At 44.2% G+C, this 10,041-nt stretch overlaps 1 long non-coding RNA gene across 1 annotated transcript; it reads left to right on the top strand.

Annotated features, from left to right (window-relative positions):
* The first annotated feature begins 371 nt into the window (after window positions 1–371).
* Window positions 372–7,861, top strand: LOC123582254. The gene is made up of 3 exons (XR_006704283.1): window positions 372–585; window positions 1,720–1,820; window positions 7,222–7,861. It is a non-coding gene; the product is annotated as an uncharacterized LOC123582254 (long non-coding RNA).
* Window positions 7,862–10,041: the final 2,180 nt, after the last annotated feature.

Below are 10,041 nucleotides of genomic sequence, written 5' to 3'. Positions count from 1 at the left end.
TCCAAGGAGGGTACAGTCCCTGGGAAGTCACTTGAACACCTTTGTCCCACCAGGCCCTGGCCTGGGGTCAGCCCAAATGTGTCTTTAAGGGACACAGACACCCTGAGGAACTCCAGGTCCCAAAGATGGCCTGGCCCTCCCTCGGAAGCTGACCCAGAAGACCAAAGCACATCTGCCTTGTTCACTCCACCTAACTTCCCCTAAGCTCTTCTTAACACAACAGATCACCACAACCCAAACAGTCAGCTTCTGCTTGCAGGAACAGGCCCGCTCCGGACACCCATGTCTGCGGTGGTATTACGCCCACAATCAAGCAGATGAGAACCCCATGAGCTCAGCCCTGCACCGACCAGACCTGGAAAGGCACCAGAGGAGCCACAACTTAAGAAGACATATGAAGGTGGGGTGACAGGAATGTGAGAGACACCCAGCAACTTCATTTTGAAGAGTCACGAAGGAATGGAGGGTGTTTAGCCAAGAAAAGGTTGAAAAGGCATGGGGAGCTGTCTCGTACAATTTGAAGGAAGAAGTTATATGAATGAAATCAACCACTCCAAAGCCAACCAGATGGCAGAATTAGAAGCGGTGAGTGAAACTCATCCCAGGCAGATATCTTAGTCTGGATTCCTTACAAAACAGATTTTAAGGCAAAGCTTAGGTATTACTGCTTTACTTAGGGGTGCAATCTGAGAGGGGAAAAAAAGTAAAGGAAAAGACACGTGAGGGAGAACAAACACAAGGTAGTACGTTACCAAGCTACACAGAACTTCCCCCAAAACACAGCTGGCCACACAGGACGTTTCTGGTGAGGTGGAGGGAGAAGGGCAATATACTATGGAGCGTAGTACACAAGGAAGAGCTAGCAATTTATCTTCTGGATCCTTCCTGTCTCTATTCTCTCTCCACATGATATAAACACCCCCACACTCCTTAGTTATCATCCTCTGTCCCTTTGAGGGGCACTGGGAGAGACCAGAGTCCCCACCACTCCAGTGGGATCTACTTTGGGCACCAGAGCTGCCTCAGCTTCTATGTCCTGAGTGTGACCACCCAGGGGGGGTCAGAGACAACTGGAGGGCAAGGAGATGAGGTCACTGCAATGGCGGCAGCAGCCACACCTTTTAGAGCTGCAGGAATGGGAATAAGCAGAGTTAGCCGCGGGGGGCTGAGGACAGGCAAGGCTAAGCAGATACAGGTTGGTTCACAGACCACACCAGCTCAGCAGGTTTTAGTAACATGCGATTTTCTGACACCCACAACCATCCAATAATGGAAAAGCCCAGCGCTTCTCAAACATTAAAGAGTATGTGCATACCTGCGGATCTTGTCAAATCCAAGTCTGGGTGAAGCCTCAAATCCAGCATTTCTAACTAATTCACAGGCAATGTCCTGGTGCTGCTCCTTACACTGCACTTTGAATATTAAAGGGATGGTCTCTGGGGCACCTGGGTGGCTCAGTCTGCTAAGCATCCAGCTCTTGACTTCGCCTCAGGTCATGATCTTATGGTTCGTGGGTTCGGGACTCGCATTGGGCTCTGTGCTCACAGCATGGAGACTGCTTGGGATTCTTTCTGCCTCCTCTCTTTCTGCCCTTCCCCTACTCATGTGCTCTGTCTCTCTGTCCCTCAAAATAAATCAATTGACTTTAAATAAAATAAAAGAATTAAGTGGATGGTCTGTCTCACAAAGTACTGTTTCACATCCCTATGTGTGTTTTAGCAGATCCTGCTTGATCTTCTTTACAAAAATCAGGCATTTTGCAGAAAGTTCTCCTTGGGATGAAAGGCAGAACCAAATGACCACTACAGAACCCTCCAAATGTAAGTATTGACTTACCTTCCAAAATCCGATAAATACTAAACCAATGATGAATGATAAAAGAGTTAACAAAGAAGAAATGCGTAGCTTTGACCTTACTCATTGCTCACTTTTCAATGACTCCTTATCAGACCCCAGAGCACAATTAGCCCAAACCCTGACTGAAGTTTAGAGTTTTGCCTAGTGACAACTGACCAGGAATAGATGTAATTCAGACACTAATTAACATGACTGATGGTTTTCTCAGCATCTCTTTTCTAATATCCATTCTCACCCACAAGAAACTCCAGGGATAAATGCAGAGATGTTAAAAGGTATAGACAGGACATCTAGAATCATTTAGAAACGTTGTCCGCCAGAGATTCATGGGAAGGAAGTCAAATTTCAAATAGAAATGCAATCATTTCTCTTCCTTCCCTAAAGAGTAAAAACAGAAATAAAATCTCCTCGGCCCAGACACTTAGGGAACGGGAGTTTCTGGATAGCTGAGTCTTCTGGCAACACAAAAGTCAGCCCTTAAGAATTACCTTTTTCTGTTTTTATTCTAAATTATCCGTAACCACTTAGAACTGCTCTAGAAATTTGAATTACAGATCGTTACTTCTCCTTACTTTTCAATTACTTTCTCAAATTCTTATATTGTCTACCATCAGGATGCAGGGCATCAGCCTCTTAAGTCTCTTCACTTACTGTCTCCAAGAGCTGGGGCTTCGGTGCTCGTTAGAGCTTACACAGAGCAGACACAACTGGAAGTCAGATCAAATTATAGCTGCCATTGCTCCTCTCTGCCACATGGTGGCACTGTTGAAGACGGGTTCTACACAGAGAGCGCGTCCCCACCGCAAAGCGCCTTCGCTGGTCTAGACCACCCTCAAGATTTCTGTGGTTCCCTGAGAAAGGACCTCCCCATCTCCTAGGGCTAGGCTCAGCTCTATGGTTGCAGCTCTTTTTTCCTGCTCTTTCTCATCACACACATCCACTTCCGAGGGTGCTGGCCAGTGCCCAGGGATGCTGTTAGGTACAAATTCCAACATCTACCACCTCCCAGAATCCTTTTCTCCCTTCTCCAGAGGGATATACGGTTAGGAGTTAAGCCTTCATAAGACAAAAGGTCTTATTACACCCCCTCTCTCTTGCACAATCTGTGCTAACCTTTCTTAAGAAATCTAAGCCTCCCATGCATTTCCATGATTTCTTAGGCAAGAGATACTGAACATAACTTAACTCCGTATTTATGTCTCCAGGCCACCATTATGAAGAACGTTGTGGTTTGGTTTGATTTGGCTTAGTGTTGTTTGTTTGTTTGTTTGTTTGTTTGTTTGTTTTTAGGGAAGTATACAAGTGCCTTTTACATTAGGAAAATTAGAGGTTTAGAGAACTTCCTTTGACAACTCATATCACAGAGCTCATATCTGGGGGGAGACTTGACTTCAAATCTATCTCTGGCCTGCCGCTGTGTCTTTTCTCACAACACGCCCTTGCTGCCTCCCTGCCCAGGGCTCTGCGACACAGATCATCATGCTGCTTCTTTAACCTTACTCTTTCAGTTTGTTTTGTTTTGTTTTTGACATGCATATCTTTATGTTCCAAATTTACTACCTTTTCTCCAAAAGTGAGCTATAGTTTCCCATTTCTGTGCCTTTGCTCACGTTCCCATTTTCCTGAACTGCTCTTTAGTTCATCTCTGCCTTTCAAAACTCCAACCATTCTTTAAGGCCCAACCCCACACGTTAACTCCTCCCTGGGGTCTTTTAAAATCCCTCCCACTGAATGTGATCTCTTCCTCCATCAAACCCCCACAGCATTTTATGCATATTTTCCTATCCCATCCCTATATTGCAGCATTGCAGGGCATCTAAATGGATTTCTTTAATTTTTTATTTCTTGCAGCACCTTGAATAGCATCTCATACTTAGTAAGTATCGAGTAAACACTTGTTGGATGGAATTTCATTGCCAAAGGCATCCCTCAATTTTTAGTAAAATTCTCCCTCCAACCTGAACTTGGTCCCATTTAGTGTCAATTCCCAGGAGGATTCAATACAAAAGAGGAAATACAAAACAGGAAGTAAAAGATGAGACGGAGGGCATTTTTGATAGGTTGCAAAAGTCCCAAGTGGTTTGGAGAACTTAGGAACTTCTAGTGACACACACGTTCAGTGATCTCACAGCATAAAAGAAAGTCTTCCAACTGAAAAGGACAAATGGGCAACTGTGGAAGATGAGAATAGGGATGTCATTGCATAGAGTTGGTCACATTCTCTTCCCTTGGGTACCATGATGCCACCCTCAGTTTGTTCTCCTGATATCTCACTGCTCCCAGTGCCCTCTCCTCAATCTCCTAGTGCTGGAGCCCCAGGACTTGGTCTCACCTCTTCTGTTATTCTCTTTATACACCTTCTCCATTGGAGGGTGACTTTTGCCACCTGTGCAATTTAAGCTCCACTGGAACTAAGGAGGGGCAGAGACAGGGACTGGCCAGTGTCATTCTGCCATCATAACATATTTCCAGCTTCTGACATTGGCAATGACTTGTACAGTGGTGCGTGGATGAAACCAGAAAATTCTGCATTTAGATGCCCTCTGGGACATATGATAATTTGCAAGACTGGTAGATAAAATCAAATACATGTTTGCTTGAGACAGATAAAAAAAACTATGAACCAATGTCTCTCTCTCTCTGCTTTCCTTAATGGTAATCAGAAAACTCTACAAACAGTCTTAGACCTCATAAGGCAAGTCACTGTTTGCTTACACATACTAAATGTTTTGTCCTTTGGGGCCCTTTTGAAGATGGAAGAGAGTCAAATTTGCAACAGCCCAATAAATGATGCTCATTTATTGCATCACTGCTAATTTGAACCCTGCCACTCAAAACACATAGAATGCTGATTACTGTGCATTCTTCTACAGTGGAAGGAGCAGCCAGGTCTCTGGTAAAAAGCCAGGCAGGTTTCCCCTAGGATACATGCATGCTGGCGTGTTTGTGTGTGTGTGTGTGTCTGTATATGTGTGTGTGAATGTGTGTGTACCTGATGTGTATGAAGGTCTCTCCTTACCCCAAACTTTAACTGCATTCAACTGCATTCTCCAGGGGTAGCTACTGAACCAACTAGCTTTCTTCTTTGCAACGTACCCAAAAAATCTCCAAATACATGGGTTGGTGAGGACCCTTCCCAACTTCTTAGATCTGTGCCTGGATCTTCTTGCTGAAAGGGCAGACCTACACCGGCCGACTCCATCTTGTTCTGTGTCCTCCACCTTGACCACGCCTCCTCCCCTTGAGTAACCTCCCCCTCACCCGTTCAAACTTCCCGATCAAAACATGCCCGGAGACCTGCATAACAGGACTCCGACCCTTCCCCAGCCAATCGGCCGAGGCCACGACCCTTCCCCAGCCAATTGGCTGAGGCCACAGCCATTACCTCACCAACTGCCCCTAGACCCCAATAAAACCTTTGTGCTTTTGAAACTCGCTCTCTCTCCCCGGCATCTCACCACTGCGTGGGTGCAGGTAGGGGATTGAGCTCGAGCTAGCTTGAATAAAGGCTCTTTTGCTTTTGCATGGACTCAGCTCCCTGGTGGTCTTTGGGGATCACGAATTCTGGGCATAACACTTGCCTCTGTGAGAATTTTAATAATAGTAACAGATAGAAGACAAATGGTAAATAGGGAAAACCACTAACAAAAGTTAATTTCTATATAGAAACATATTTAAGTCATTTTAGAAACTGTCTTTAAAACCTGAAACCCATCAAGAAAATCTTTTTATTTAAATCGTCATAGGAAAATATGAGTCTCATAAGGCATAAACTCTGTCCTCTCAGAATGAAACATTGGTTACTTTACGACCTCCACTGCCTTGAAAAATTGTTCTATCATGTTCTGGATCTGAAGGATCTAAAGTATCCAGGTTTAGAACGGAGGAATCTAAGCCACATTGTCATGGACAGTGGTTCCCTAAATGTTTTTAACTACACACCTTCAACAAAATATATTTGAGCACTCACCCTATTTATGTATACTTATTTGTAAACTATATATACGTATTACTGTCAGACTATCCTATTAACTATGTAATAAAATGGAGATAGACATTAATCTCCAAAATAATTAGAGAATTAGTTAAAATAAACATCACTATTTTTAAAATTATTTCATTTATTAATGGTACAAAAAAACCTTTCTGCCCCTCCCAGAAATCTAATAGTACTGTTGTTAGCGATGGCTGTGATTGAACACATTTCATTGTTTGTGAACTTTGGGTTTGTATTCATGTGCTGAAAGCCTAGTTTCAAATGTCTTTCTAGTGTTAATGCCTTCACAGTATCATGAACTCATACCTCAAAGCATAATACATAATGACCCAGCCCCACTGCTAATGAGACTGGATGTGAATCTGTATTAGTCAGCTCGGGCTACCATGATGAAGTACCACAGATTGGGTGGCTTCAACCACAGGAATTTATTTTCTCACAAAGCTAGAAGCCAGAAGTCATGACTGATGAAGGTGTTGGCAGGGCTGGTTCCTTCTTGGAGCTGTAAGGGAAGAATCTTTTCCAGGCCTCTTGCCTTGGCTAGTAAATGGCCATCGTCTCCCCATGTCTTCACATGGTCTTCCCTCTGTGCATATTTCTGTGTCCAAATTCTTTTTATCAGAACACCAGTCATAGTGAATAGAACCCACCTGACTGACCTCATTTTAACTAGATTACTTCTGTAAAGATCCTATCTCCAAATAAGGTACGTTCTGAGGGACTGGAGGTTTGGATTTCAATATATGAACTGGGGGACGGGCACAACGCCGCCTGTACCAAAATCTGTGTTTCAAATCGTTTGGTTCATAATTTTGAAGTTATGGGTCAACTTCATGTCAGAAGGGATCAGCTCCACCATTGGCTTTGAATTATGACCTAATACTACCTTTATTACAAGTTTTCACAACATAAATATCTTAAGGTCCTTGCTCACTTAACCAAGCTCACAGAAAGTGCAAAACATCACAAGATGCTGGAAAATAAACTAATGAATGGTGTCCCTGCTGTGTGACCAACACCCTTCCCTCATGATACCCTGACCGTCTGACATCTAGCCCAGTTACAGTCACCACTAATTTCTTTATTGCCTAGAATAAAACTCTAGTTCATTCTTTTTTTTAAGTTTTTAACTATTTATTTTGAGACAGAGAGAGAGAGAGCACCCAAGAGTGGGGGCGGGGGAGGCAGAGAGAATCCCAAGCAGGCTCCCCACTGTCAATGCAGAGCCAGACACGGAGTTTAATCCCACGAACTGTCAGATCATGACCTGAGCTAAAATCAAGAGTGAGACACTTAACCAATTCATTCTTTTTAATGTTTTAAATAAATATATGGGTTCTAATACCTAATATCTGATATCTTCACAGGGGAGACCTCTTACCTGGACCACACTTTGGAGAAACTACCCACACATTTTCATATTCAGACTGGCAAAGTGATATGAAAGAAGGGCCTTTGGCTACAACGTAGGCTGTAAAATCATGTTGAAGTCAAACCAAATCAAAAGGGCCCATAGCATTTATGGCTCTTCCTTCCTCTTCTCGTTGGCTCGGATACACAAGTATTTATTTCCTCCCCAGGGTTCCTAACAGTGGATGGAGAGTAACACGGTCTGCTTCAGCACTGCCCCAGCGCCATGGGTCACGCTCCTCCAACCACAGAGTTAGGAGCATTCATGGAAAATGTCACTCCGAAGATAGCAACACTGCCTGAGTCACGGTTTGATTGAATCTGTAGAATAATGTAATAGGAACTATGTTCTCCACAAAAGTCACAAGGCAATAATGACAACAGGAGTCGGGGCCGAAAGATGCCAAACATTCTGTCCAAGTCAATGAGGCAAACAGACAGGTTAATGCACTCAGTGCTGCAGGCATTGACTTCCTTGGAGGGAATGGCAATTTCCTGAAAAACTGCAGGGATAAAATCTATTGTTTATAGTAAACGTGGCCAAATGTATTGTAGCTCTGGGGGGCTAAGTGGGCCATCAAAAGAACAACAATGCAGGGCGCCTGGGTGGCTCAGTCAGTTAAGCCTCCAACTCTTGATTTCAGCTCAGGTCATGATCTCATGGTTGGTGAGTTTGAGCCCCACATTGGCCTCTGCACTGACAGGGTGGAGCCTGTTTGGGATTCTCTCTCTCTCCCCCTCTCCCTGTTCCTCCCCACTTGTGCTCTCCCTCTCTCTCTCTCAAAATAAATAAACTTAAAAAATTTTTTTTCTTAAAAGAGCAACAATGCAGAGGTCAAATAATATACTCAGAGGAAATCAAGGGCCTGCCAAAGGGAAAGGAGCCCTCTCCAGGAGAGCAGGAGGAAATGCCATGTCAAGGTGCCCCTGTAGTTCTCAGAGCTGGTCATGCAGCCCAAGTGCAAAAACAGCAGGAAAAGCCAATTAAATGGAGATTGTGTTTGATGTTTTTCATCCTGCAAGTACATTCTAAACTGGCACAAAGTAGTTACTTTCTACCATTCTGGGTGGAAAGGAAATAGCATGGGTGGGCATTACAACCGCATCCGATTGGGATACAATGAAAGCAGAACCAAGGTTGGAGCCTTGGTTCTCTATGACCGAGTGGCACTGACCTCATACGCTGCCCCACCTCATTGACCTAATTCCCAAGCACACCATACCGCCTTGTGTTTGTATAATTTTTATTGATAGTCAAAGGATAAGCTCATGTCTCTGCTCCGCAAAACTTCTGCTGTCTCACTCAGGGCACTTTGACAACTGCGTCTCTTGCACATATTTCTGCAACTATGTACACCTCAGGAGCTCGGGATTTTTTTTTTAATGCCAGCCTCCCCTACTAGACTATGAATTCACTAAGATCAGGGACCAAGTCTAACTCTTGTAGTTCCAGTGCCAACACACATCTTGACACTTACTGGGAGCTCTGCAAGTGTTTGGGGGACATAATGAATAATAACCGGACCTGCTGTTGAAAATGCTTCAAAGTATAATGTTGTTATACACAGGGTCCCATGGACCCCTCACCACAAGCCTGTGAATTCATTATCAATATTCTCATTTTAAAGACGGGAAATGTGTGCTCACAGGAGGTAAGTGGGTTGGGCAAAGTGACAGAGCCTTTAGCAATAAAAGTAGGACCTCCACCCAGAGTTTCTGGGGCCAAAATTAATCAATGCTTTTTTTTTTTTTTTCTTTACCACTCTGTCGAAGTCCAAGCCCTCTCCTTGTTTAAAGAAAGAGGAACTCATGCCCAATGGTGAGGGAAACAGGTTAAAGTTTGGTGTCTATAAATGAGAAGACTGGGACCTGTGAGTTCCTTTCTTATACTGATAGAAGTCCTGGAAGGGTAGGTGCCCCTGGATGGCTCAGTCAGTTAAGCATTGAACTTCAGCTCAAGTTGTGATCTCACAGATTGTGTGTTCAAGCCCCACACCGGGCTCTGCTTTGGGCTCTGCACTGACTGTGCGGAGCCTGTTTAGAATTCTCTCTCTCCCTCTCTCTGCCCCTCCCTTGCTCATGCTCTCTCTTTCTGAAAGTAAATAAAAAAACTTAAAAAAAAAAAAAGAGGAAGAAGAAGAAGTCCTGGGAGGGTACCCAGGTATTCGGTTCAATGAGTTTATGAACCAACGAACGAACAAACCGCCAGACTTGAAGGGACAGACAGCAGTTCTCATGCGATAGTACCACTTAGTACGGGCTTCAGATGCAGGGCCCAAAACGGGCACTGCATCACTTCAGCTGATGAGTGCCACGTTCGCCTTGAGTTTCCTTAAAGAACTGTATGTAAAAAGATAGGCACGAGGCCCTGCCTGCCCAATGATCATTCCTACACAGTTGCCTGAGGACTCTGGACAGATATCCAGGGGTGAGAGTCTGGAGGGATCTCACGGAGAGAGACTTCGGAGACAGATGGACCTGGGACAGAATCCGGATTCTTCTCTCACCGCCTGTGTGGTGCTGGGCAAATTCCTTAACGCTTTCACAGACCAGAGCCTCATCTGTGAAGCCAGGTTGACGCCAAGGGTCTACCTCATAAGGTTTTTGTGAGAATTAAAAGAGGTAAAACTTAGGCAGCAACTTGGAGTCTTAGGACCTCTGAAGGTCCTCAGATTTCCCCCAAATCCAAAAAGCCTATCAGAATGTAATTTTGTGTTTTCATTTTGATGGTAATTGAAATATAAATATTAATGCAGACATAGCCCGTGTCATCTGGA

The sequence above is a fragment of the Leopardus geoffroyi genome, chromosome B3 (genome assembly GCF_018350155.1).
Source record: "Leopardus geoffroyi isolate Oge1 chromosome B3, O.geoffroyi_Oge1_pat1.0, whole genome shotgun sequence".
NCBI classification, from domain to species: Eukaryota; Metazoa; Chordata; class Mammalia; order Carnivora; family Felidae; genus Leopardus; species Leopardus geoffroyi.
The sequence above is the reverse complement of the archived record's forward strand: the minus strand, read 5'-3'. Positions and strand labels throughout refer to the sequence as shown.